We start from the raw sequence: 5,741 nt of genomic DNA, 5'->3' as shown, positions 1-5,741 counted from the left end.
GATCAATCTATGGAGTAATCTAGCAACGAGGGGAAGGGGAGTGCATCTACATACCCTTGTAGATCGCGAGCGGAAGCGTTCAAGAGAATGGGGTTGATGGAGTCGTACTCGTCGTGATCCAAATCACCGATGATCCTAGCGCCGAACGGACGGCACCTCCGCGTTCAACACACGTACGGAGCAGCGACGTCTCCTCCTTCTTGATCCAGAAAGGGGGGGAGGAGAGGTTGATGGAGATCCAGCAGCACGACGGCGTGGTGGTGGAAGTAGCGGGATCCCGGCAGGGCTTCGCCAAGCGCAAGCGGGGAGGAAGAGGTGTCACGGGAGGGAGAGGGAGGCGCCAGGGCTTAGGTATTGCTGCCCTCCCTTCCCCCCACTATATATAGGGCCAAGGGAGAGGGGGGGCGCAGCCTTGGCCCTTCCTCCAAGGAAGGGTGCGGCCAGGGAGGAGTCCTTACCTCCCAAGGCACCTCGGAGGTGCCTTCCCCCTTTAGGACTCTCCGTTTTTCTTATCTCTTGGCGCATGGGCCTCTTGGGGCTGGTGCCCTTGGCCCATATAGGCCAAGGCACACCCCCTACAGCCCATGTGGCTCCCCGGGGCTGGTGGACCCCCTTGGTGGACCCCCGGACCCCTTTTGGCACTCCCGGTACAATACCGATAAAGTGCGAAACTTTTTCGGCGACCAAAATAAGACTTCCCATATATAAATCTTTACCTCCGGACCATTCCGGAACTCCTCGTGACGTCCGGGATCTCATCCGGGACTCCGAACAACTTTCGGGTTACCGCATACTAATATCTCTATAACTCTAGCGTCACCGAACCTTAAGTGTGTAGACCCTACGGGTTCGGGAGACACGCAGACATGACCAAGACGACTCTCCGGTCAATAACCAACAGCGGGATCTGGATACCCATGTTGGCTCCCACATGCTCCTCGATGATCTCATCGGATGAACCACGATATCGAGGATTCAATCAATCCCGTATACAATTCCCTTTGTCAATCGGTATGTTACTTGCCCGAGATTCGATCGTTGGTATCCCGATACCTTGTTCAATCTCGTTACCGGCAAGTCTCTTTACTCGTTCCGTAACTCACATCATCCCGTGATCAACTCCTTGGTCACATTGTGCACATTATGATGATGTCCTACCGAGTGGGCCCAGAGATACCTCTCCGTTTACATGGAGTGACAAATCCCAGTCTCGATTCGTGCCAACCCAACAGACACTTTCGGAGATACCTGTAGTGCACCTTTATAGCCACCCAGTTACGTTGTGACGTTTGGTACACCCAAAGCATTCCTACGGTATCCGGGAGTTGCACAATCTCATGGTCTAAGGAAATGATACTTGACATTAGAAAAGCTCTGAGCAAACGAACTACACGATCTTGTGCTAGGCTTAGGATTGGGTCTTGTCCATCACATCATTCTCCTAATGATGTGATCCCGTTATCAACGACATCCAATGTCCATGGTCAGGAAACCGTAACCATCTATTGATCAACGAGCTAGTCAACTAGAGGCTTACTAGGGACATGGTGTTGTCTATGTATCCACACATGTATCTGAGTTTCCTATCAATACAATTCTAGCATGGATAATAAACGATTATCATGAACAAGGAAATATAATAATAACCAATTTATTATTGCCTCTAGGGCATATTCCCAACAACTACTTCTATGCTTGATACTACTGTGCCACTTGGTGAATTTCTTGATGAACAACTTGCTAGGGCTAGAGAGAATGAAATTATTGAAACTGATAATATTGATGAAAGTGATGATGAAGACTCTCCCCCTAAATATGAATTGCCAGTTGTGCCTGAGGGCTATGTTATGGATGAAGAAACTGCTAGAGACTTTCTTGCTTGCAATGATAGAAGTGATCTTAAGAAATTATTAGCTAAGCTGAAACAAAAAACTCTGAATGCTAGAATGAAATATGATCCTGCTTATGCTACTTCACCTATCTTTGTTACTGACAAGGATTATGAATGCTCTATTGATCTTGATATAATTACCTTGGTTGAATCTGATCCTTTCTATGGCTATGAATCTGAAACTGTTGTGGCACATCTTACTAAATTAAATGATATAGCCACCCTGTTCACTAATGATGAGAAAACTCGCTACTATTATATCCTTAAAATATTTCCGTTCTCATTAAAGGGTGATGCTAAGATATGGTTTAACTCTCTTGATCCTGGTTGTGTGCGTAGTCCCCAGGATATGATTTATTACTTCTCTGCTAAATATTTCCCTGCTCATAAGAAACAAGCTGCTTTAAGGGATATATATAATTTTGTGCAAATTAAAGAAGAGAGTCTCCCACAAGCTTGGGGGAGGCTTCTCCAATTACTTAATGCTTTGCCTGATCATCCTCTTAAGAAAAATGAAATACTTGATATCTTTTATAATGGACTAACCGATGCTTCAGAGACCACCTGGATAGTTGTGTTGGTTGTGTTTTCAGGGAAAGAACTGTTGATCAAGCTGAAATTCTATTGAATAATATGTTGACTAATGAAAATAATTGGACACTTCCTGAACCAACTCCTAAGCCAACTCCGAAGAAAAGGGGTGTTCTATTTCTCAGTCCTGAAGATATGCAAGAGGCAAAGAAATCTATGAAAGAAAAGGGTATTAAAGCTGAAGATGTTAAGAATTTACCTCCTATTGAAGAAATACATGGTCTTAATTTACCGCCTGTTGAAGAAATATATGATCTTAATCCATCGCCTATTGAAGAAACTCATGGTCATGATAACCCGACACAGGTAGTAAAGGTAAATTCTCTCTATAGATATGATAAAGCTGAAATCCCTCCTACTGAGTTTGCTAGCCAATGTTTGGATGAGTTTGATAACTTCATGATTAAGCAAGAAGATTTTAACGCTTATTTTGGTAGACAATTAAAACACAATGCTTATATGATTGAACACTTGGGTGATTATATGTCTAGAGTTAAAGGTGAACTTAAACTCATTAGTAAACATGCTCTATGGTTACCACTCAAGTAGAACAAGTACTTAAAGCTTAGAATGATTTGCTCAATGAATTGAATAATAAGAATAATGATTTTGCTGTTAGAGTGGCTACTAGAACTGGTAAAATGACTCAGGAACCTTTGTATCCTGAAGGCCATCCTAAGAGAATTGAGCAAGATTCTCAGAGAAATAATTTAGATGCACCTAGTCCTTCTAAAAAGAAGAAAAAGAAAAATGATAGGACCTTGCATGCTTCTAGTGAACCTATTGCTGAACCACCTGAGAATCCAAAAGATATTTCTATTTCTGATGTTGAAACACAATCTGGTGATGAACATGAACCTAGTGATAATGTTAATGATAATGTTCATGTTGATGCTCAACCTAGCTATGATAATGATGTAGAAGCTGAACCTGCTGTTGATCTTGATAACCCATAATCAAAGAATCAACGTTATGATAAGAGAGACTTTGTTGCTAGGAAGCACGGTAAAGAAAGAGAACCATGGGTTCAGAAACCCATGCCCTTTCCTCCTAAACCATCCAAGAAAAAGGATGATGAGGATTTTGAGCGCTTTGCTGAAATGATTAGACCTATCTTTTTACGTATGCGATTAACTGATATGCTCAAAATGAATCCTTATGCTAAGTATATGAAAGATATTGTTACAGATAAAAGAAAGATATCGGAAGCTGAAATTTCCACCATGCTTGCTAATTATACTTTTAAGGGTGGGATACCAAAGAAACTTGGAGATCCAGGAGTACCTACTATACCATGCTCCATTAAAAGAAACTATGTTAAAACTGCTTTATGTGATCTTGGAGCCGGTGCTAGTGTTATGCCTATCTCTTTATATCATAGACTTGACTTGAATAAGTTGACACCTACTGAAATATCTTTGCAAATGGCCGATAAATCAACTGCTATACCTGTCGATATTTGTGAGGATGTGCCTGTTGTGGTTGCAAACGTTACTATTTTAACGGACTTTTTTATTCTTGATATTCCCAAGGACGATAGTATGTCTATTATTCTTGGAAGACCCTTTTTGAATACTGCAGGGGTTGTTATTGATTGCAACAAAGGTTAATGGTAATGAGCATACGGTACACTTTCCGAGGAAACAACCTCAAGTCCACAGTATCAATTCTATTGGAAAAATTCCATCGATTACTATTGGAGGTTTTGAATTTCCTCTTCCTACTGTCAAGAAGAAATATGATATTCTTATTGTTGGGGATGTGCATATCCCCGTTGAGGTAACATAGTGTTATTTGAAATTTCTCCGGTTCCATGTTATTCGGAATGAGTTTGTTAACAAGACTTGATCAACCTTGTTAGTGGATTCCTTTTGATGAGCATGAGATGGATGAAGTTAGAAAGCACAACCTTCTGTACCCTCCTTTTACTTTCTGTAAATTAGAATAAATAAAGTAAAAATAGTATTCTTCTGTCTGTTTCCTGAATTATCCGTGCAATATAAAAATACCCTGAAAATAAAAGTTCTCCAAATGCCCTGAAATTTAAATATGATTTTTTCTGGAATATTTGAGAATATCTGGCACTTAGAACACAGCAGGGGGAGCTGGCACCTGCCCACGAGGGTCCAGGGCGCGCCCACCCCCCTGGGCGCGCCCCCTGCCTCGTGGGCCCATGGTGGCTCCCCTCCACTTATTCCTGCACCCACACACTCCTTCTTCCTCCCAAAAAAATCACCAACCAGCTCAAGCACGAGTTCTAGCTCATTTTGCTACGATTTTCGATCTCCTTTCTCAAAGCACCTCTCACAAAACTGCTTTGGGGGATTGTTCCTTGTTATGTGACTCCTCCAATGGTCCAATTAGTTTTTGTTCTAGTGCTTTATTCATTGCAAATTTGTGCTGCCTAGGTGACCATGTTCTTGAGCTTGCATGTCAAATTTATATGGTTCCAAGTAGTCCTAATGCATGATATAGGCTCTAGGCACTTATAGGAGTAGTTGCTATCAATTTTGTTGAGCTTGGTTCATTTTTATTTGAAGTTACTAAAAATTTCAGAAATTTTTAGAAAACGATGAAGAGATTTTTGAGGGGCTCATCGAGCCAAAGCTCGAAGGAATAGCAAAGTGAAGAAGCAGAGAGGCCCAAATATAATCTGCCTCGCACCACGGAAGTTCGGCCGTGTGAATGGCCTTGTGATGATTTCTTGAGAGCAGCCGGGATTTTTGATGATTTTTATGAGTTGGTTGAGAATGCAGGCCTCACCGACTTCCTCCGCGACCAACGCGAACAATATCTCTTACTCACCAATACCCTTATGCAAAATTTTCATTTCCATTCTAGGAGGTCACCACCTATGGTGGATTTTTATTTATATAATGAGTATAAGGAGATGACTCTTCGTGAATTCTGTGGGGTGTGCAAGTTACCTTTTCTGGGTTTCATAGAGGAACCACATAGTAACGATGTGGAGGGGTTTATTGATACAATTGATGTAGGGGAAACGAGGAAGGTTTCCGACGCACGAATCACTAGCATACACTTTCCTGTTCTACGTTACTTTGCTATATTTGCTAGTAGGTGCTTAATTGGTCGCGGAAACTGTGGAAACCTGAGTGTCCCTGATATTATTATTTTGTGCCATGCCTTGTTTTGTGATGACACATTTAGTATGGGCGCTATTGTTGCAAAGCGGTTAAATCTTAACCGTACTAAGGGTCCCATCTTGGGAGGCATCTTCGCGTCGCGCCTCCCTGCATAC

The sequence above is a fragment of the Aegilops tauschii genome, chromosome 5 (assembly GCF_002575655.3).
Source record: "Aegilops tauschii subsp. strangulata cultivar AL8/78 chromosome 5, Aet v6.0, whole genome shotgun sequence".
Taxonomy (NCBI): domain Eukaryota; kingdom Viridiplantae; phylum Streptophyta; class Magnoliopsida; order Poales; family Poaceae; genus Aegilops; species Aegilops tauschii.
The sequence above is the reverse complement of the archived record's forward strand: the minus strand, read 5'-3'. Positions refer to the sequence as shown.